Source organism: Alligator sinensis, unplaced genomic scaffold, assembly GCF_000455745.1.
Source record: "Alligator sinensis unplaced genomic scaffold, ASM45574v1 scaffold76_1, whole genome shotgun sequence".
NCBI classification, from domain to species: domain Eukaryota; kingdom Metazoa; phylum Chordata; order Crocodylia; family Alligatoridae; genus Alligator; species Alligator sinensis.
In genome coordinates, this window is record NW_005841865.1 from 3727298 (window position 1) to 3750256 (window position 22959).

At 42.1% G+C, this 22959-nt stretch overlaps 1 protein-coding gene and 1 long non-coding RNA gene across 15 annotated transcripts in view; one reads left to right on the forward strand and one right to left on the reverse strand.

Annotated features, from left to right (window-relative positions):
* The window catches only part of NCOA3 (nuclear receptor coactivator 3), a 150952-nt gene that overhangs the window by 391 nt on the left and 127602 nt on the right, over nt 1-22959 (forward strand). For 6 of the 14 annotated variants that reach the window (XM_025191665.1, XM_025191654.1, XM_025191706.1 and 3 more), the window contains exons 1-2: nt 77-334; nt 18211-18293. The gene's annotated coding sequence lies outside the window, so the exon portion shown is untranslated. Of the gene's footprint in view, nt 1-75; nt 335-503; nt 525-18210; nt 18294-22959 lie in introns of those variants that run through there. The other 8 variants (XM_025191684.1, XM_025191712.1, XM_025191702.1 and 5 more) reach the window with 5 other exon arrangements.
* The window catches only part of LOC102380864, a 9528-nt gene continuing 2573 nt past the window's right edge, over nt 16005-22959 (reverse strand). Inside the window, exons 2-3 of the long non-coding RNA XR_323006.1 lie at nt 20615-20724; nt 16005-16054 (exon numbers count right to left, since the gene is read on the reverse strand). This is a non-coding gene — a long non-coding RNA (uncharacterized LOC102380864). The remainder of the gene's footprint in view (nt 16055-20614; nt 20725-22959) is intronic.

Below are 22959 nucleotides of genomic sequence, written 5' to 3' on the forward strand. Positions count from 1 at the left end.
GCGGGGGCTCCCCGCGTGCCGGCTGGGAGGGGCGGCGGGGCCCCCCGGTGCAGGGACGGGGTGAAGTCCGGGGTGCCCGGGCCGGGGAGGCTGCAGACGGGGGGAGGAGGCGGCCTCGAGGTGGTTTCCGCGTCTCTCGGGCACTTCTCCTTCTCCGCCGCGGGGCCGGGACCCAGCTTCCGTTTCCCTGCGGCCGCCGAGCGAGCGCCGGGGCCGGGGTCATCCTGCCGGGCGGCTTCGTGCCGAGTGCGCTGGAAAGTTGGTTGTGCCCATGTGTCCTGTGGGCAGCCCCGCGGTGCAGCGTGTGCGCTTGAGCTGCTTTTCCACCCCCTCGGTCAGTGACAATTATTTACAATATACGCGCAGATGCTTTGTTTGAGGTGTTTTTCCCCTTTCGACTAAAAAAAAAAAATAAGGGGTTTTGTGTGTCAGATAATTTGCTTGGGAGTTAATGCAGAGTCTTGGTTAAGGTGCAGTGCGAGGCTGCAAAATGAAGTGTGTATGCAGGGCAGAAGTGTGTGAAGGTAAGTATTTGGTGTGAGTGAGGACTTGTCCTTAGTACCTTTTTATAACGCACAGGCATAATCAGATGGTTTGAATTTAGCTACACAAAGTAAGTAGGAGACTGTGTTTAGTTCTGTCTTTTTTTTTTTTTTAATAGTAAAAGATTAATTTCATAGAAGAGTTTATGCCACACTGCATGTAGCACAAATGTGTGCGAGGGCTGGGTGTGCGTCTGTGCATCTGTGGAGGATTGGTTTTCTGGGGGTGGTTTTTTTTAAGGACTTAATGCTGTGCATCTGCTTGATATCCTTGGTGTAAAATGTTGCATATAGAGAAAACAACCTAAAATAAGCCACGGGCTTTTTTTCCTAGAACGTGCCTAATTACACATTACAGTAGCTCCTGATAATCAATATTAAGTGTAGATTGAGGATCAGATTAGACCTCTAAATCTCTTGTTGCTGTGATTTTGTTGTTCGTTTGTTTAATATTTGCAGAATTCTGCAATAATATGAAGCTAGATATGGGGAGAGGGAGAAGAACCCCCCCTCAAGTATTTTTAAGAGAGATACCAAAAGCTTATCATCAAGCAAGCTATGTAAAAGAAAGGCTAATGTGCTGCTTTCAGTGTGTGTGTGTGTACACCCATTTTAACATCTGTGTAGATGCTGGCTTTGGGAATATTAACTTGGAAGTTTGCATTGTCTGCTAATCTGTTTTCTGTGCATAGCAATCATCTGGTACCTACCATATAGCTGAGACAAAATGCAGAGCATGAGGGGAAAGGAAAGCTTGCATGAGGGGAATGGAACATTATTCTTTCGTATCTTTTATGGTGTGGGTTTTTGTGTTTTTGTTTTTCTTTTAAAGACCTCCTCTGAACTCAAGGGGATATTGCAAGCCTAGAACTGCTTTGTTAATTTTTATGGTGTGGCTGTATATGAGAATATAAATTTGGCTGCATGTGGAAGAAGGAAGACTATCCTGATTATATTCATTGTGTACAAGATGACTCCTCGGTTAGTAACATGTATAATGATACTGGACACTAAAGTCTGACACTGGAGGTTGTTTCAGGTCCTGCATTTAAATGGGCCTCAGTTCAAGGTATTACAATTGTGCAATGCAGAAGATCTTGTATTGCATTGAAAAAAGCTGAATGAGAATTTTTTGCTATAAAGAGTTAATCTTTAAAAATATAGGGCAAAATGGAGTGCTTTAGATTGGGGGGTGAGGTAGGGGGGAATAAGGGGGTGAACAATTTTTTCTTTCGCTCTCTTTTTTTTTTTTGTTTGGTTTTATAAGAGCTCAGGAGGAAATACTTTAAAACTGATGGTTAGTAGGAGGGCTCTTAGGTTCGTATGTGGTCTAATTCTATTGATTTTTGATTAGGATAATGTATAAAGTGGTAGGCATGATCCTGAAAAACTGCAATTACTATTTAACTCTTGTAATATTGTCTGCATCAGATTATCAGTATATCAAAATAACACGTGAAACATAACTAATTTCACTCTTTGCAAAGAAACGTTAAGGTTTTGTCAATTATTTTGCTTAGTTAAATTTGAAAAATCTTATTAAAGAATGGTTTTTACTCTGAAGTAATTCTGACATAAGCTGCTGTTTTGTAAAAACAAGGAACAAAATTTAAATGGATTTGATTTCCAAACTGTAACTAGAGTAGTACTGAGAAGAATCTCTTAAGGATACGTCAATATGAAATGTGTAACTACTATTGATAGATTTTTTTTTTTTTAACAGAGGTTCCTGGATGTAACATTTCATGCTTTTTGATATGTATACAACCTTTTCCTTTCCTGATACACTTCACAAAGTAATAATGCAACTGTTATACTGGCTGATTGCTAACTACTTTTTTTGTAAAACCTGTCCTGCTAACTTGCACTGCATTCCCTTCTGAAAAGGATTTTTCTTATTGTCTAGTTGTCATTCTTCCGGACTAGTGTTTTAGGCATGGAGAATGGCATTAACATTTCTAGCGACTTAAAATTTTAAGTTGTGGAAAATGAGCACTTTCATAAGACAGACTGTGAGAAGGTAGGGCTGTAGCACCTTATTGACTAACTTGTTTAGAAAGGCATAAGCTTTCATAACATCTGGCAGTCACCTCTGAATGGACTTGCAGAAAGCGGGGGTGGGGGGGCGGTTCTAAATGGATGGGAATTTAGATACAAAGGATAAAGAAAGAGGGAGGAAAAGATAGGAGAAGGGGACAATGCTCAGAAAGACAGAGGTAGGCTGATGTAAACATTGTCCCTAATGTTAAGGGAATATATTATTGTCCCAAATATATTAAGTTACATTGCTTTATTTAGGTTTGCTCCTAAGAAATGAGTTGTCTTCAAAGTTTTCAGTAAGCATTTGTTCACATGGATACACTGTATGGTAATTCCCTCCTCTTATTATAGGCATTTTGGAGGCCAGTAACTGGCAAAGAAGGAGGGATAGTGGGGAAGGCTAAGGCTAACTCATTTACCCGTCATCTGGGTTAATTTGAATATGAGTATTCTCACAACAATGCCTCTCACAAATTGCTGCAGCTTCGCTTTGTACGTCCACCCATTTGTATCAAGGGGCATAGCCATTGATCCTCTGGGATGGGACACTCTAGAACAGTGATTCTCAAACTTTTCTGTCCCAGGACCCATTTGTAAACATCAATGACCAGTCCTGACCTAGTAAATAGTTTAAGTAAGAAATGCATAAGTATTTTGGCTCCAAAATACTTATTACATACTACAAGTTAAAGTAGCTCAACAGTCTTAATTTTAAAGACCAAAATCGACATCAACCAGAAAACATTAACAGCAATGTAAATATGCAAGCCCTCCATTACTCCCAAGTGACATTTGCCATTGTGCACCGGTGTCCCTCATTTCCCAACTTGCAGCTCCCTGGCCCTGCCAATGCCCCTCAGTCCCAAGCCACAGCCCTACTGGTGCCCCTCGCTCCCAACCTGCAGCCCTCTGGGCCCCCCTACCCCCAGCCCTGCTGGAGCGGGGCCCCAGCTGCCTCCTCCCTGCCTGGGCTGGAGAGCAGTTGTTGTGACAGTTTTGGCTCATGTGGGCGGCCACAGAGCAAGTCTGGCCCTGTCATGGGCTAGGGGGAAGAGTGGAGGCCTGTGGCATTCTCCACCCTGGGCTGAGGCTCCCATGCCTTGCCAGGTGACCTGGCCATAGCCTTTAGGGCTGTGCAAAATGGGCCCTATTTGATTTGGATTTGTCCTGAATCGGGGACAGTGATTCAGTCCGTTGATTTGGTCGAATCCGAATCTGACGATTCAATGCTGATTCAGTGAATTGGCGATTCGGACACAGGCACAGCTTTAAAAGTTTTTTTTTCTACGTACCTTGAGGCAGCAGTGTGGCTCGTGATCGCTTTGCTGTGATGCTGGGGCGCATGGAGTGTCCCACAGGAGCACAGAGGGGCTCTCCAGTGTGCTTGGCAGCAAACCCAGAAGTGAACCAGAAGTATATCTGCCAGGGAGGGTGCTGGTAACCACAGACGCACAGACACCCATCGTGGCTTGGCAGTTGGCCACAGGGGACCCCAGATGCTTCTGGTCCACTTCTGGGTCTGCTGCTGAGTGTGCTGGGGAGCCCCCTGCGCTTCTGTGGGACACTGCATCTGCCTCGGCACAGCAGCGTTCAGAGCCCCTGCTACCTAGAGGTACGTAGAAAAAACATTTAAAGCTGTATCTATGTCCAAATCAGGAGGGTTTCAAATCGATTTGGAGATATTAAAGGGATTCAGAGATTTGTCCACCAAATTGGGCCAAATCAAATAGGGGACCAATGCTTTGCACAGCCCTAATAACCGCCCTCCCCAGCAGCGTCTCCTGGCCACCTCACCCCCATGAGCTGGCAGCACCAGCCTAGTCACGTAGCATCCTGCCATCCCCGAAGGGCCCCCTTCCCCCACTGAAGGGGTCTGCTCCCGCCCTGCTGTAGCCCCTGTGCCTGGACACCTTCCTCCAGTGCTGGCAGACAGCTGTCCTACTCCCCATAAACTTACCTGGATCCAGCTGCCGGGGCTGCTTCCACCACCCTGCCTGGTTGTATGCCAGCCATGTGCATGTGTGCACTCAGATGCATGTGGTGCCCCCTGTTTCCAATCACCCCAAGCAGCTCCTTGCAGGCTGGAAGGCTACCGACCTGCAAGGAGAAACCCGTGCTTTCCCACACTTTTCTGTTGACTGTTTGTAACCCTTTCAGATAGTCTTGTGACCCGCTTTTGGGTAGCAACCCATGGGTTGAGAAACATTGCTCTAGAACAGGTTTTATCAACCTTTTAGGAGTGGCAGGCTGAAATAGCATAGTTCAGTCATGAACCAAGGCAACAGTGTATAGACTTCTCAGAGGAGGAAGAACATGCCAAAGGTGCCCTGATGAGGTTCCCTGTAGTCACATAAGCTATGCTATGACTAGATCAATTTACGTTACAAGAAAAATATTTTTAAAAATTTGATTTCGACACTTCACAAAGTGGAACAAGGACAGCAATGTTTCATGTTGCTATGTTTGAAACAAAATCTGCCTTTGGCATACTTTGAGTATGCATACCAAAATCCCATCAGTAAAACAATTCTTCACCTGCAGCTTAGGTAACTGCGAACCAATCTTTTGGATGTAATTCTCACGTGCAGCTGAAGGGGATATGGAGAGAGGGCAGAGAAAGTTAGGTCCCACTCCTCAATTCTGGGGGTGGAATTGCTATTTATAGCTTAAGATGGCTGGTAATAAATCTTTAGGGCTGTTACTCTGGCCTGCATCCTCCAGACCATGCATTCTGGATCTGATTTTCCCCATGGAGAGGGAGCAAGTGGGGTTTGGTTGGATATACTGGCTTTTGTCACTATAGCTCCCCTAGATGTACTCTCAGAAGCGTTGACATGCACATTATCTTGACTTGGGGATCTTGCCTTTAGGTTAGAAAAATGTGTTAAAAATTATAATATCCGTAACCCAGGGTTCACCAACACTTCAAACAAAATTGTTCACCGTCTGTTTAATACTATCCCATCCCCTTCATCTGCAAGTGAGAATTTCATCCAAAATATTGGTCTGCATTTTCAGGTTTATTTTATTTTAGAGTTGTAGAAGGAAGAAAGAGTTGAGGTGGGGAGGTGAAACAAAGGTTATGCTTGTAGGAGAGCGGTAGTTCAGGTAATGTTCTATTTTAATCTATTTTAGACTAGGAAAATGAGGTATGTCTAAAAATAAGTTGGTTGAACACTAGTTATTACTTCCCTCATGTCAGCTGGTGGTGGTGGGGAGGGGGGGAACATGAGTCTTTAAGTCAACAGTTCTTAACTGAGGTGCTGAGAGGCCTTTTCAGGGGTACCTTGGTATGGCAATCACTGCCACAGCCAGATGAAACTGCCCCTTGTGCTCTGTATGGGCCAGTTCCACCTGGCTGTGGTAGCAGCAGCACCCTGGTTGAGAGCCACTGAGGTGCAGTGCAACAGTGGTTCTCAGCTGGGGTGTCACTGTATTCAGGAAAGTTATGGAGGGATGCCTTAAATATAGGAAGGTTGAGAACCACAGGTCTAAGCATAAACATTCAGTTCTGCTACTCAAGGCTGAATAGCTATATTAAACCCGTTAAGTGGCTAGTTGCCACAAAAGGACAGGGCACCATGACAGTAAATACGGGCTATGCTCTAGGGCTGTGCGAACCTTCAGGCGCTGTTTCAGTTTGGAGGAGATTCGGCCTGGTTTGGTGGCCAAATCTCCAAATCGAATCAGGGGACCAATTAAAAGCTCTGCATCAATTTGATGCTCTAGAGATATACCCCTGCCAGGCCCCATCCCCTGCCTGCTCCCCCAGCCTTTTTTTGTTTTAAAAAACAAAAAAAGCCCCTCCCTCTCCAGCTGCTGCCAGGCGGGGGTACAAGGAAGAAAGAGTTGTACAAGGAAGAAAGAGTTGAGGTGGGGAGGTGAAACAAAGGTTATGCTTGTAGGAGAGTGGTAGTTCAGGTTGTCCCCCACTGCCTAATGATGCATGGGGGGCTCTGCCACAAGCCCCCTGACTCCCATCTGCTCTCCCAGCCCCCTCCCCATGGCTGCCCTGCCCACCCCAGCTCCTGGCTCTTTTGAAAAGAAAGAAAAAACACCCATCACTCAATGGCTGCTGCAGCAGCTTCAGGGCTTTTGGGTGCTCATGGAAGAGCCCTCCACACAGTGGTGGGCAGTGGGGATTGTCCCCCCGCTGGACAGGACCTGGTGGGTCTTGGGTTTTTGGGGTTGTTTTTTTAAGGGCCAGGAGCTGAGGCGGGCAGGGCAGCCATGGGGGGGCTGGGAGAGTGGGTGGGGGTTGGGGAGGCTTGTGGCAGAGCTGCCCATGCAGTGTGGGACAGCAGGGATGGCCCTGCGCATGGCACCAGCTGGTGAGTGCAGGTCTTTTTTTCCCAAACAGCCATGAGCTGAACTGGGTGGGGCAGCCATTGAGAGCAGGCAGGGGATGGGCCTGTGTGATTCGGCTGATTTGGCAGTAGCTGAATCTCCAAAATTGGATTTGGCCGAATCGATTCGGGGCAGTGATTCAATTCGGTGATTTGAATCACTGTTCCCCGAATCAGCCGAATCTGAAGCAAATGCTAGCTGCTTCGCACAAGTCTCTGACCACAGTGTTAAGTATTAGCATTTTCACCGGAGTGGCGTACCTTATGAAGTTAACTTTTTTAGGAAATGGGTTTTGTTCTGTAGCCACAGAAGGTAGAATGCTCTCCAGGTATGAGACTTGTGGCATGGAGATGTATGTAGGAGATCAGTCAAAAATAGCAGCGTCTGCAGCATCTACTGGAATCCTGTAGGTCTTTATCATGTGGCATCCCATAAAGTCTGTTGTACTTCATGCTGGCTAAAGTGTAAATTAAATTAATGCTCTCGGTATCTCGTGCAAGATGAAGATGCAGTCTTTATGCTATTCTAGTCTGAAATTGAGGGAGATTATCAAAGTAGAGCACCATTGCATATTTCTGAGATCTTTGCAGTCAGTTTTCTGGCTTAAGAGTATACTTCATGGAGTTGGATGTGTTGTAGTGTCAACTTTATAAATTAATTATTTTTTCTTAAGTATGGAGAATAAGTGTTGTTTAGGAAATTCTGATGGAAGCGTAGAGTAAAACTCTGGCAGGTTAATTTATTATTTTTTCTAATATAGTATCACTTTTTCTAATGAGTAAGAGGATTTCAGATTTAATTGTGTGCATGGATGTACGCTCACCATCTACCAGGGCAGGGGTCAGCAATTTTTTGGAGTGGAAGGCCACTGTAATAAAGCTTGTCTCTGAGCAGGGGCCTCAGCCACCACTCACTGCCACTGCAACTTCTGTTTCCACAGTCCTCCTTGCCCCCCGCCCCCACTCCCAGCTCCACAGGCCAGATCCACACATGGGCCATAGGTTGCTGTCCCCTGTACTAGGGGCACTGGTACTGCTATAGCTAAAATCTATTTGGAGATAACACATGGAAGACAATATTAAGTATATTCATGGTAGAACCTGTGGCTAGGATCACCTTTCCAGGATATTCCTGGAATTTTACAGGAGTTGCTGTAGAGGAAAGGAAGTTTCAGGAGGGCATTCAAAGACTTCTCATTTATTGGCCCAAGTAAGCCCTGCAGCCTTTCTTCAGAAACATTGTACCTCAACTAAATGTCCAGTAGAACAACTAAATTACTTTTACATATGTGCTATTCTTATCTTCCCATGTCTTTTGAAAATCTCTTTATTTTGTGATTGTCTGAGTTACTCACCCTTGATTTTTAGGGAACTACCACTGCATTGGTTGAACCTGTTTGTTTTGGAAGAATTTTTGCAATAATTGAAGCTAGAAACTTGAGGGGGTTTTTTTATCCTTTTCTTTTTTCTTTCTTTTTTTAAAGAGAGAGCAAAAATTCATTGTGATCATCCTAAGTAAGCGGATTCTTACAGATTTGGAGTAAAATCTATTTTGTCATCTATCTATCTGGACTTGCTGTTCAGCACTACTCGGTGTTTGAGTATGTTGCTATCTTTTAAGAAGGGGCTTAAATGTGTGTATATTGATGGAGGAAAGTGATGTCTATGGAAATCATAAAACTGGGTAATTTGTGGAGAGAGCTAACTAAGCTTGCTAAAATGTTTCGGAATATCTGGAAAATATACAGTAATGCCAATCCCAGCCATCTAAAAATTGCGAAGTCTTCAAACTTCTAGCTTTTGTCTTGGTTTGGAACCTTTAGGGATCAAGCTCATTTGAGAGTTAGAACTACCATTTTCCAATGAAAGGTGAGACTTTCCAGTAACATGCTTTGCTCAACAAGAACACTAAGTATTGTGATGGCCAAATACCTTGGCTTTCTGGTGAGACTTTTTCCTACTCTGTTTGCCATAGGGTGGTCAATTTCTTCAAGAAGTTCATCATTGTAATGGGCTTTCTCTTTTTTCTTCTCTTGCCTCTAATTCAGATAGTGGTTAGTCAACACCAGAACTTGTGATTGTACGCAGTAAAACCACTCCTCCTTCTAAGGAGCTTTCCTATGAAGTAGGGAGAACCTGAGAGGGAATTTCAGAGAAGTTTGAGCACTGTTCTGAAAGTTCACCAGCATGAAGAATAATGGCTGAACAGTGGGCAGGAAGCCTGCAGCTGTATTGTGGTATTGTTTCTCTATTTTACTCATCTGAGACTACCAGCACAAAGAAGTGGAGAGGCAGTGCGGAGGAGTTGAGAAACTCTGTGTCCATTAATATCATGTCCTTATGTTCTAATTCTAACTAGAACACAAAACAAAATTATATGTGAGAATAGGAGTGTCTGTTCTTTTTGCGTACCGAGAAATGAGCAACTTCAAAGATAACTGGCACTCCACACAAACCTAGTTAGTGAACTTTGCAGGGCCATCCTTTTATTTCTGTTTGAAAGTTTTATTGTTTGAAGTAGAATGTGCTGCATCTTGTCTGTTTAAGTACTATCTTCCCTTTCAAAGTAAGTGGGCCTTCTGAATTTCTTAAATATGTGCACGTGTCAATTTCTTTTGTGACTGTAACACAAACTTTATATGCTTAGAACTGTAAATGTTAAAGGGAAAAAATAATCCCAAGTAGTAAAGAACTACTTGTCAACCAGCAGTTTAAATCTAGAGAGGTCTCTGATTACTGCATGGATATAATGCTCTATTGTTAAATCCCATTGGCCAAATATTGAATGAGCTAAGCTGTGTTTACACACAGATAATGGCGTGAAGTCAAGTGCAGCTTCCAATGCTGATTCAGCATGAAAAGCTTGGTGACAAGATCGCTTGTGAACTAACTTGCTGGAAGTACATCAATCAACTTTTTTGTTTAACTATTGTTTAACTAGTCCTGGCAGTTTCAGAAATCTCGCTAAACACTCAACATATTGAGCTGACAAGGAGTTGAGGAAAATGGTCTTTTTGTAAGCCTCTTATTAATGGCAATCACTTACGCTTCTTTAGCAATTATAGAAATTGTGCGTATTTTTCTGTAATACATATATGAATACTAAGTTGAGAATACAAGCACTGCAAACTTACAGTGCTGCTATACAGCTTTTTAAAATATGCATATCTTGTTTACTTTCTCTACTGTTACCTTATTTTAGGTAGCAAGATAGATCTTTGTAATGCATCAGTGTTTGTAAACTCGCACAGAAATTAATAATAAACTAGTAATGCGAGCATTGAAAAGTAATTTTTGCAGCAGAAGGTACAGTTAGGCAATGAACAAATGGAACATTCTGTTCACTTAATCATCTAGTTCGGAAAAACATTAAAGTAGGTGATTATAAATATCTCATCTTTCACTATATTGAGTATATCCTATAATTTTATTCTGATTTCTTAAAAAAAGGGGTGGGGAAAAGCACTTTTTACTTATAGCACAATAATTTGGCTTGAGAAACCAGTGTAGCATTCATGTGAATTCACCACATAGGAAGGACAGAATCACTTTGTAGCTTTCATGTGTTTTGGCAAATGTAATTCCATGAATTTGAAATTTGTATTCTGGTGGGAATTTCTGCCTTGCTTGTCCTAGCCTACGTGGGAAGGTGAGTCACTAACTACAGGTGCATTTTTTTTGTGATGAACTTTATTTTGAAGGACATTCAAAACCCTGCATTTGCTTGTGGGCCAGGAAAACCAATGTTTTATGCTTTGGGTTTTTTTCCTAGTTCTCTTTAATTCTCTAGCAAATCCAAATAAATCACTATTTCCCAGTCCTAGTGATAACTAATGGTGTGTGTAATCTTTGAATTTTTAAACTGTTATCTTAAGTAGAATGTATCTTTAAAATGTTATAGTAGAAGAAACAATTTTGAACAATCCTCTTTCATTTTTTTTAATGAACTGATGTGAAGAGAACTATTAGGAAAGAAAATAAAATGTGAAAAAGAGCAAGTGATTCAAAATGACATGCAACCTAGTGGACTTATTCACGTGTGGGGTGCCATTACACATCTTTTAGTGATATAAAGAGCCTTTTTGTTTGCAAATCAGATACCTGTTTATTTATTTTTGTTATGCTTTATTTAAAAAACCTGGCTTTTTAATTAAAACTTGTAATCTGGAACTATATGGGGTTTTGTTTGTGTTTTGTGTTCCCTTCCTTTTTTTTTTTTCTTTTTTAGAACAGCAAAAATCCTTTCTATTTATTATTTTTTGTTTGGGCTAATATTCAATTTAATTGATCAGCTTTGTTTTACACATAGGGTATACCTCTGAAAATAAGGGAAGTTTTAAAATGTTTGTCCTTTTGTTTAAATAAATAAATATTAACCAGATGACCTCTCTTTAGCCCAGACTGTCTGCCATTACCCTTAATTATTATATTGAACAGTTTACAGAAATATTGACAAAGGGAGCTTCCATAGGCTCTATATTGTGCATAGATTTTTGAATGGAAGACATTGAGACTCCTTAAAATCATATGATCCCTAGCTGGCCTTCAAATGACTCTTTTCATAATCATAGACTAAATGCTTATGTTCTTCCTCCTGTGTATTTTTGCTGTTTATTTCAAAATGGCTGCACATCCCTTCTGATACTCTGATCTGGTTGTCTATATTTGTATTGATCTTGAAAATTTATTATTATTACATTTTATGGGGGTTTTTTTAGTTTCACAGCATCCGGGATTTAAAGTTCGTTGGGCTTTGCTATTGAAAAAGCTTCTATAGATCTCTAAAGCAGTGGAAATTTCTGAGCTTCATGAAAAATAGATTTAAATCTAGTCTAATAACTGCTTTGCAGGAGGAGAGAAATATGAAAAGGAACCGCAGACATTCTGGATGTCAGCCTGTGAAATTTTCCACTATGTCCTTTAATAACATGCAGGCATGCTTATCCTTCTGGTATTTCAGTTAGCAGTTCCACTCTGAGTGAAAGATCAAGCAACTTTGTGATAAAGACAACTGGCCAGAGTTGTTATTTGGGGCGGGGGAACAGGACATAAATTCTTGTTTCCTAGAAATGTATTCAGTACTAACTATCCAGCAATTCTAGAAAGATCAATATAGAAACTAAATATAGAATCATAAAATATCAACTCAATAGACCTAGCAGAATGTAAAACTGCTATATGTGGAGTGACTAATTTTGTATGTTGCCTTTTGGGATTTAAATAATTGGGTTGATATTGTATGTAAATAAGGACCTACCTAAATTGTGGTTTTCATGGATTTTGAGGAAACTGTGAAAAGCAGCATTGCCCACAGTCGCCAGGAAGTACAGAATTGGCCGTAGTTTCCCATGGAATCAACCAAAAACAAAAAGCAGTAGTGACATAGCCTGACTGAAGGCACCCTCTGCCGATCAGCAGTGAAGGTTGGGCCGCTGGAAAATGCCTGCAAAATCGGCTCTGTGCATCACAAGCAGGCCATGAAAAACCCTTCGTCTTGTTGCAACTTAGGTCCATATATATATACACACACACACACACACACACACACAACTTTTTTGACAGAAGACCTAGGAGTTTGATTGTCAGTGCTCTAATCACATTAGTGATTACAGTGGGGATAAACAGATTTCACATGCTAGCTCTTCTGTAGATGGTGAGCCAATGTAATGTTTTAAAACTAATATTAATGATCAGTTGAATAGGATATCACCAGGAATCTTTTTTTGTTTGCTGCAGAAAAATGCGGATTTTTTCCTTTTAGGGGAAAAAGATGTGGGCAACAGTGAGTTTACCCTTGCAGGCTGGCAGAGTTCCAGCCTGCAAGAGGAGGGTGATCAGATGGGGGTGCCACATACATGTGCATGCACACACTTGCCTATAGCAGGACCCAGCACAGCAGGATAGAGTGGGACAGGGAGGCTTGGTGTCGCTACTGGGAGCCCTGCACCACCATGGGGCGGCGCCCCCTGTTGGCCCAGCAACATGGGGGGTGGGGGCAGCAGCACAGAGGGGGGGGGTGTGTATGAACGAGTGATGTTTCATTTTAATTGTGGAAAAGCGTGGATTTTGGGAGGTTTATCAATGAATTTGCAATTTTTTTTTAAAACGGAGAAAACCAGGATCCCTGGATATCGTAACTAGAGATACTCAAGTGATGGAGGTAAATCTGAAGATTTCAAGTTCATTGCCGTTTGGGTTTCCCCTTTTGGCTTTCCAAGCTCTTTAAATAGTCTAAAGGGCTCAGTATTTGCTATGCGCTTTCTTCATTAAGAGTATGCCTTGCTCCTTCATCATATGTATAGCCCTTCATTTATTGATCCTGTACCCTTCTGGATTCTGTTCTGTACCAGGCTCCTGTACCTTACCAGGCTCAGGAATCTATTCACTGATTAAAAAATCTTCCTTTGCTAGGTTGCTTAGGTGGGAGTTAAGCTAGCATTACTGCAAAGCTGAATCTTTTATTTAAAATGCTTCCATATGTATTCTAGTGGACTGTTATCTTCCTCAGTCTACAGACTGACAGCTTCAGTAGTTTCCTTACCGCTCATTGTCCTCTCTCCTGTTTCTCATGAAGAATATAGAAGATGCTGTAACTGGCAGGCTATATTCCTTCTGGTAATACTTGGTGGGTGGAGAGAATGCTAATTGACATGCAATCAGGTACTGAAATTTGAAAGGCAAAGACCATATCAGGGTAAAAGAGCACTGGAACAATATCCACACAGTTGGGTTGTGGCGTTTTCATGAAATCCTTGTTTCCAGAGTAGGGGAGGGTAAAGAAGATTCAGATGTTAAGTGAAAGGAGGAGCTCCAAGCTGAGCCTGACAGTAGAAGAATTCTGGCACCTTTTTTTTTTTTGGCACCTGGGATTGTCGGGTGGAAAAAGGAGCTTAGAGCAACTACCAGTAACAGTGGCCACATCTGCACATGCGCTTTACTACAGAGTAGACTTATTAGCTGCAGTGTAAAGCACCACTGTCTGTGTGAAATAGTATTAGGCCTCAAACTAATTTATGCTGGTGTAACAGTACAGTCAAGGACAGTACTATCTTACCCTGGGGTGATTTACTATGATTAAATGCATGTGTAGATGCTGACTGCAAGTGTAAATTGTGCCTGGTCAGCCTAGCCAGTCGGGGGCCAGACTTCTTCCTGCCACCTAGCCACATGGCCCCTCACTTTGAATGCCCTCATTCCCCAGCCACCTTCTTCACTGCCTGACACTGCTGCCTGGGGCTGACCCCTTCTCCTGTACCCCCTGTCAGTCTGGGCCTGCTCTGCCTTGGCTCAGATTGCTGCTGTCCTGGATGCTCATGTAGATGCTGCGCACAGGAGTAGTTTATTCTGGGTCAAACTACTCCGGGCTTATTGCTTTGCATTAATTGCACGTGTTGATGTACCCAGAAAGTTGATTATAAGCTCCATATGCTGAAAAAATAATTTTACTAACCAGTCACTTATCTGCTTAAATATAAAGTTGTCTTTCTGTAATTCAAATATTAAGAAAATATTGTGTTCTTGGTGTACTGGTGGTGAATTTACAATTTCTATAGCAATACTACCAAGCAGAATAACACACCTAACAACAATAACAAATCAGGTGGGAAATATCACAGTAGGTAGAATAAACCTGAAGTCCTCTTGAAGCTGTCAAATAGGTGGCTTTTGCCAAGTGTTGTAAAGGACAGCAAATAGAACTAGGAGTGAGACTTCTTACAGTCCAGCATTTCATAGCAAGGAGGAGAATGCAGTTGTGGGAATAAGAGATGGGGGGCAGTGGGGAGAGAAGTCATTGGCAAGCAGGTTTCAAGCTGTTAAGAATTCTGTAGGTCAAAAATTTAACTCCAAACAGTGACCAAAGATGAAATGCAGATTTTGGAGCCCTAGTATCCTGTGCTGATGACAAGGAAAACTCCTTGATGAATGGTTAGCTGCCTTCTGCACTAGTTTGATCTTTGAGTACACTTAAAATGTAGAGTCCTATTAAGAAGTTTAACCTTGATGTGATGGTGATATGGCTATAAAGAATAGGGCTGTAACCTTTTCCTGAGACATAACTAGGAAGAAAAATGTTCTGGTTCCCCACTATTTTCCTGTATTCCATAATAGTGTCTACACAGAGTTGGTGTGGAATAGCTGTTTGTACTTTTAAAATCTCTTCCTAGTTTATCTGAAATGTCTTCCCTGTTTTAGAGAAGATCTAATGCCAATATGAACCCTGGTCTTCATCAGACATCGTGGGGGAACTTAGTAATGCCACTAATGACTTTTGTCCTGTGCCCAAACCAACAAGATCTAAGGAATCTTGCCATACAAGAGCTTATGGAGCAATTCAGAGAACTAATGTACTGAAACATGTATCCAGGATCTAGTCCAGTGTCCTGTCTAGGGATGGCCATTGTCAGATGCTTCAGAGAATGGTTTGAACTGCAATATCAATCCCAGATGACTTACACTTTTTAGTTTAGGCCCTAAAACACAAGATCTGTCACTCAAACAACTTCGTTAGAATTCTGAATAATCTTTATCCCACTAACTGTATAATTTCCCTTTGAATACTAAATCCTTGGTCTCAAGCTTCATGTGGCAGTGAGGTTCACAGTTCAATTTCGTTTTTTTTATGGGCCAAGAGGGAAAGTATTTAATTTTATTTTCCTAATTTCAGTATATGTCAGCAGCTTCTTGTTAGGGAATAGAGATAATTTGCTTTTTCTATACTATTCATTTTATTTATTTATTTATTTATTTTACCTATTCTTATGAGGTGTGTGACATCCTAGTAGACTCCTTCTGAAATGGAGGGACTGTTTCATCTGAGTGTTTTACTGTGCCTTTGATCACTCATTGCCCTTGTCTGAACCATATCTTAATTCTGCAGTATTGTGTTTTGAGATAAAGTGACCAGTACAATGAATAAATAGTATTCCAGTTGAAACATGCTATTAACTTCTATGTAAAGGCATTCTAAAATAAATTAAAAAAAAAAGAATATATATATAAAAAAAATAATTTTTTTTTATTTCATTTTATTTTTTTTTACGTTCATTATCCTGTTTCTTAGGTAACCAAACATCTTTCTTCTTCTGATCGCAGCTGCACTTTAAGTGGGGGTTTTCAATGCGCTGCCTGCAAGAAGAAAGACAATTTATGCTTTGGCTTTCATGTATCCACAGTGTAAAATTGCTTGTAGCATAAAGCTTATTAATCAGTGTTAGGTGGATACTTCCAGTGTTGGTACTGTTGTCTACCTTCCTGTGGGTTATTTACAGATGAGGGTGTCTGCAAGATCTGGGTCAGGAAAGAATGCAACAGGGCTGCTTCCTGGATGATGGATTACAAGACACTTATTCTTTTACCAAGTCATCAAGGTTGTGCAGTTCTAATAAAATGCACTAAGAGGGGAAAAGGTTCTGGAAACTTTCTGACTTCCATCAACCTTAAAGACTGGTCTTTTGTCCCAGCTGCAAAACACTGGAGGCAGTGGTCAGTCCCTATTGTGAAGCTAGAAATTGTAAGAGTTATACAAATCCTAGTTTGCATCAGTTAGGTTTGTAACCAGCTGTGGTGCATCAGTTATGGCCAGAAAATGCTACTCTTCTCAGCATGAGGGTCAAGCTTGACTTCATAACTGTAGCACAAATGTGTTGCGGCCAGGGTTCAGGGTGCAGGCTGTGGTCTGGCTGGACCAGCTCCAGGCAGGACCACCTCTATGGCTCAGATGGCAGGACCTGGTGTGGGAGGGAGCGCTGCATGGCCACGGCTGCCAAGGTGAGGCACCATTAGCAGGGGTGGCAGCAGCTTGGTGGTGGTCCCCCTGCTGCTGCTGGGTGGGCAGAAGGCGCCTCACCATGGCAGCATGGCACCCCTTCCATTCCAGGTACTGACCGCTGGGCCACGTAGGCAGCTTCGTCTTGGAGCTAGTCCGGCCAATCTGCAGCCTTGTGCCCCACTGTGGGCACAGAAATCGGGGGGGTGGAGGGAGCATATGCCCCCCATGCATCTGTGCCTATGCCCCCCTTAACATACCCACCCTTTTTCCTACACACTGGGGGCTAGGGCCTAGGGTGGGGGCAGCGGGTCAGGAGTGAGGGGCACCAGCTGAACGGGGGAAGGGGGCTGTGGGTCAGGAGTGAGTGGCATTGCAGGAGCAGGACATATCAGGGATGCTCAGCACCACAAAGCAGCAGGGGGGGACAGTTGCAGCTGGACCTGTGTCCTGGTGAGCTGGGGGAAGGGGGGGAGCTCTAATTTTCCATGACAAAAAAAACAACCCAACAATCAAATGTCAGAATATATAGGTATTAGAATTTATTTTAATATAATGATTGAGGCATTGGTAGGCTTCCAAATCGCTTGAAAATAGTAAATATATCAATAAAACATTGTGTTCAACTGATGCACGTACACACTTCATTTTAATTGCAGAAAAACATGGATTTTGGAGTTTTGTTTTTTTTATCAGAGAATTTGGGAATTTTTTTTGAGAGAGAGAGAGAACCAGGATCCCTGGTAATAAGTAACAGATTAGCAACAGCAGCTAGAGAGCCAAGCCTCCTCATAGTTCTGCTCCCTTTGGCTCATGCAGACTTTTGCTTTTGCCTGGTTGAGGCTTAAATGGCAAAAACGAGGGCATAATATGGAAACTGCTGTTACCACAGCAGTTAGCCACAGCAACTGGCTTTTTGACAAAAATGGTGTGTTGTAGTACCATATTTTCTTACTAAAAGTGGAAGCTTCTAGGCCTGCTGTCTGAACTCTTTTGAGGTATGTAAGACCAGCATATAGCTTTGTTTGAATACTTTGGGATCTCTCAACAGCTATTCTAAGGTATTTTTAATCTTTTTTTTTAAACTTTTTTTCTTTTCCTGAAACAAGGTAATATAAATCCTAAACTATTTAACTGAAGCATGCAGTGTCTTACATGTATTAACTATTGATTTTGAACTAACTCCTATATGACCCTTAGTTCAGGGTTACCTATAGTTACCATGATGATGCACAACAGGTAACAAATTAAGACTGCTTTTGGTGCAGCTGTTTAAACGTGTGTGTGTGTGTGTGTGTGTGTGTTTTGTTGTTTTTTCCACTTAGTCTGCATAAAACCCAGTAAACTTTTTACTAAACTTTTATAGGTACTCTTATTGCTTAGAAATGAAACTTCATAGTAGCCCTTTTTGATTTGGCTCTGGTGGGCCTTTAGCATGTTGAAATATAATTTTTAAATCAAGACTCTTGGCTGTCTTAGAATACTAAAACTTGTCCTCTTGTATGTCTCTTTTCAGTACTCATGAAATATTTTTGAAGAGAGAGATTTTTACAAGGCTACTGCTAGACTGTTTAACACAGGAGAACATCAAAACACCAGGTAAAGTTTTGACTCTGAAATGAGTTCATGTATTCATTGTAATTTTGTTGTTAATGACTTTTTTTTTAAATGTGTGCAAACTTGAAAATAGTTTCCTGAGTTACTTTATTTTTACTTATTTTTGTTTTGAAGTGGTATATAATGGAGCCCTGGAAACATTACATAACAGTTTGCAAAATTAGATGAGGGAAGATCCCTGAATGAGTTTTAACATAACGTTAGAGTTGTCGGAGCAATAAAACTGAAACTGGAATGAACCTGTAAATAGTGGTGTGTAAATAGGCTAATGAATGAAGCTTGCCTCTGCAGATGGAAGGTGGGCTAATGAGGAATGAAAGTGACCTTTTTTGGTTAAGTAGCTATAACTTATACCAGGGGTGGGCAATTATTTTGGGTGCAGGGCTGCTTACTGAGTTTTGGCAAACCACCAAGGGCCACATGACATGCAGCCAGGGTGAGATAAGTATCAATTTTCTAAATTTATTTTTTAGGGGCCCCACGAGCCGGATAGAATGGCTAGGCGGGCCGCATTTTGCCCACCTCTGACTTAAACCCAGTGCAGCCTCCTAAAAGGAGGTACTTTCTCTATCTAAATACAGACAGTCAGAAGCCTGAGGCTGAATTGATTGTCTTTGCAGGTTAGTCTAAGCTGCATAGATTGAACCCATAGGCAAGTGAACAGACTTTCACTTTTCATTCTGGAAATATAGCCGCATGTCTGCAGTGGCTCAGGCCAGAAGCTGGGGGGTGGTAGAACACGTCTCCCAGCTCGGCTGAAATAAACAGGTTGGGACAAAGCTGGCCCATTCACCCTGTGAGGAGGTGTTTCCGGAGCAGGTGCGTGGCGTCCTGGGATGCTGGGGACAGAGTTGTTTTGAATCTGGAGGGAAACTGGGACAGAAATTCAATAAACTGATTTGACCTAAATCAGTTAAGTCTGATACTACATCCATCTAGGCTTCTCTTAAACTGGTCTAGGCCATTTTGAAAGCAATTTATGTGCATTGAACTTCTGTTCTGTTATAGATTTGAACTGGTTTCTGATCACTTATACCAGTTTATGTAACTTCTGTCTCTAGCCTCTCATAGGTTTACTCCCTTTTCATAGTTGCTATGTGCACATGCACTTCTCATTGCTCCATTCTATACCTTCTTTCTACAAGGCCACAGTATATGTCACTGAATAAGATGGTAGACATGATACGTTCTTTCTGACTTCTTTATCTCTCTTTGTCATGTCTAAATGCACAATTTATTCTCCTTTTTTTTAAATTAAAGCTTATAGGTACTTTTGCTTTTGACAGAACTTGGGCCCATTTTAAATTGGAAGAGTGATGTCCATGCACTTTTTTGCACTACACTAAATCAGTCTTGAAATAATTCCTTAATTAAACCAGTCCAACTTTGTTTTATATTGGCTTCTGTAGTCACTACAACAATCAGGTGTTTTCTCTGTTAGCTTAAGATTTTGTCTATAAGTAAATGTGTGGGCAAACAAGCATGTGTTGAACTAAAACACTTATGCTCAAAGTCTTAACCTGGTCTGGTGCTGGAATGGGGAAATCATTTGGTTTAATGTTTCCTAAGCTTAAGGCAAAATGCTTACCAGTTTGGGTTGGAGGATCTGTTAAATTACGTGGCTGTCTCTGCCATGCTGGGGAGACAGTCTGTGGTTCATTTTTATTTGTTAACATGTGAAAACTACACGTTTATGCAGAATGCTTGCTAAAATTGTAGTGAAAGGCCTCTAGTCTTCACTTGTTGAACTGTCTCCATTCTTTCAGTAGAGACGAGGCTCAAGGAGCCTGCATTAGATTCTAATCTGAGTTAATGTTTGAGTTAATTCTAATTAAGCGAGACACTTCTGCATGCTTGTCTGGACACTCCAAAGTTCAGGACAAATTTGTTGACTCCCAGAGTGCTTGTTTCTAAGGTAAACTCTCCAAACACTTGTAGTTCAAACAAGTATGTATAAATATGTTTAAACTCTAATCTGCGTAGTGTGCATGTGCTTTTTTCATAGCCTTGGGCTTGCTGAGAGCTTTCATATGAAGACATCACTACATTTTTAAGACTTTCATTCTTTTAGAACAGCGGTTTCCAACCTTGGGTCACAACCCAAATGAGGGTCACAGGAGCAATGCCAGCAGCGCTGCGCACAAAGGACGAGATCCGCTGTGTGGCAGTTCCCCTGCCCCCGGGCTGTTGCACCACTCTGCTTCCAGCAGTGGGTCGTGGTAAAAAAAGGTTGGGAACCACTGTTTTAGAATAATTGAAAAGCTGATAATATATTTCTGCTTCTAAGAAACTGAAAGGCTTACCTTGGTTTAAGTTGAGGCATTCCACTTCCTTTTGCTTTTCATAAGCACATTGGGTATCAAGCTTGGCACTTATGTTGTAATCCAGATTCCTCTCTCTTGTCTTGTCTGTCCTGTCAAGTCAGAAAAACGTTTTAACTTTTATTCTTAAAGAATGGCTTTCTTGTATAGTAATGCAAATTTTCTGCAATATAAAAATATATATAGTTTTAAATGATCAGTAGGCGGTGAACTAGGATTTTTGGATAGCATTTACTTTTAAGACTTTAACTGCTAACACCATCTGGAAGAACTTTTACCTGTTTGACCACATTGTGAATAAATGTGTAAATGATTCTGCATATGTGGCTTCCGGTTTTGAGACGCTTCTTTCAAAATCTCAGATTTTTTTTCTGATGTGAAATTTTATAGATTATAATTTTTCTATCCGCCTTTTTATGTAAACTTAGTTGAAGATAAACATTAATGAAAAAAGGATTCCCAGAAAATGATTTGCTAGAGAATTTTAGTGATCTGTACTACACTGTTTGAAAACACACTATAGTGAGTAATAGAACAGCTTTATTGATGGTTTTTCCCCTTCAGGTTTCAAGGATGATAACCTTCGTGGGGTGCCTGTAATCTATTAAATTAATCTATTGGTTTTCAGTTTGTCTCCGTACCATCCATTCCCCATCTCCATACCCTCTGCTTTCTTAGAGTACAAATTGCCTTAAAGCTAAGCTTTACCAAAATAAATTGGCATGGGGCAGTATTGAAAAGCTAAGCCCAGATAGTTTAATGGTTGGCATTAGTCTGCACTGACTAATGAAATGGGGAAATGGTGTACAATCATAGATCAGTAGGATGTGCTGCTATCCCTGTTAGAAATGTCCTTCTAAATTACATGAAAAATGTTGATGGATAAAAATATTTACTTGCATAATTCCTTCCCCTACAAGTACCTGCCTCAGAGGACCTGGTCTGCAGTGTTAGGGACAGAAATTACACACAAACTGGTATAAGCGATTGGAAACTAGTTAAAATCTGTAACACGACACAAACTGCTTTCAAAATGGCCAAAACCGCTTTAAGATGAAGCTGGATGGATGTAATATCAGACTTAACCGATTTTAAGTTAGTTCAGTTTATTGAACTTCTATCCCAGATCCCCTCCAGATTCAAGTTGGCGTACAGTCCCCCAGTATCCCAGGATGCTTTGCACCTCCCCTGCAAACCCTGCCTCTTTCCCCCCCCCCCCCCCCCATCCTCGCGGGTCAGGTGGTGATGGATGGGCTACCCTTGGCACAACCTGTCTGCTCCAGCCAAGCAGGGAGGCATGCACTAGTGCCCCGCCCCAGCTTCTGGCCTGAGCAACTGCAGGCATGTGGTTGCATTTCTACAATCAAACGTGAATGTTCACCTGCTTATCAGTTCAATCTACGTAGTTTAGACTAACCTGCAAAGATTGAATCAATTCAGCCTTGGGCTTTTTGACTGTCTGTACTTAGCCAGGATGAGTAAGTGTGGTGCACATGCTTTTTTCATAACCGTGGGTTTGTTGTAGTGATCTCTTCGTATGAAAGCACTCATTTTAAGACTTTTTGTATTCTTTTAGAACCGCACTTCCCAACCTCGGGTCACAGCCCAAATGAAGGTAACGGGGGCTATGCCTGCAGTACTGCACACAAAGGAAGAGATGTGCCGTGTGCCAGGAGCTCCCCTGCCCCCAGGCTGTTGCACCACTCTACTCTGAGGGCTATCAGATGTGAGCTGGATGCAGCCTGCAGGCAACCAAAGGAGTTGGTGTGTGGCCTTGGGCTCTCGGGTGCTTACTGCACCCTGTCATTGCTTTGGCTTCAACAGCAGCCAGTCTCCAGGCTCCCTCTTCTTCCAACTGCCACTTTCTGCCTTTGCCCCAAGGGGGTGGGGCAGTGCAACAGCATGGGCAGCTCACGGGTGCCCAGTATAGCAATGGGGGTGTTGCCCACATGATGCAATAGGCAGGGGGTGAACATCTGTGTGGCCTCCCCTGACAGCCTGGACAGCATGTAGGCCCCCAGGGCTTAAAAGTTAGGTAACCCTGCTCTGGTGAATGGCTCTTGTTTGTAAGACTACTGTAGAAGTTGGAAAGTATGTAGTGAATGAGATGAGAGACTTCAGAAAGGAGGGTGGGGTTTTTTGTTAAGTAAAGAATTTGGATGCTGCCCTGGAGAACTAGAACTTTGTATGTAGGAACTCCAGGGGTAGACAGTGAACTGGCCAAGCAACTTTGGCCAACTGTAGATGTAGCTTATTGAGAGTTCTTCATGTTCTGGCTAGACAAAATGAGATGTATGAGGTCTTATGTGCAAAAATCTGGGGCATTC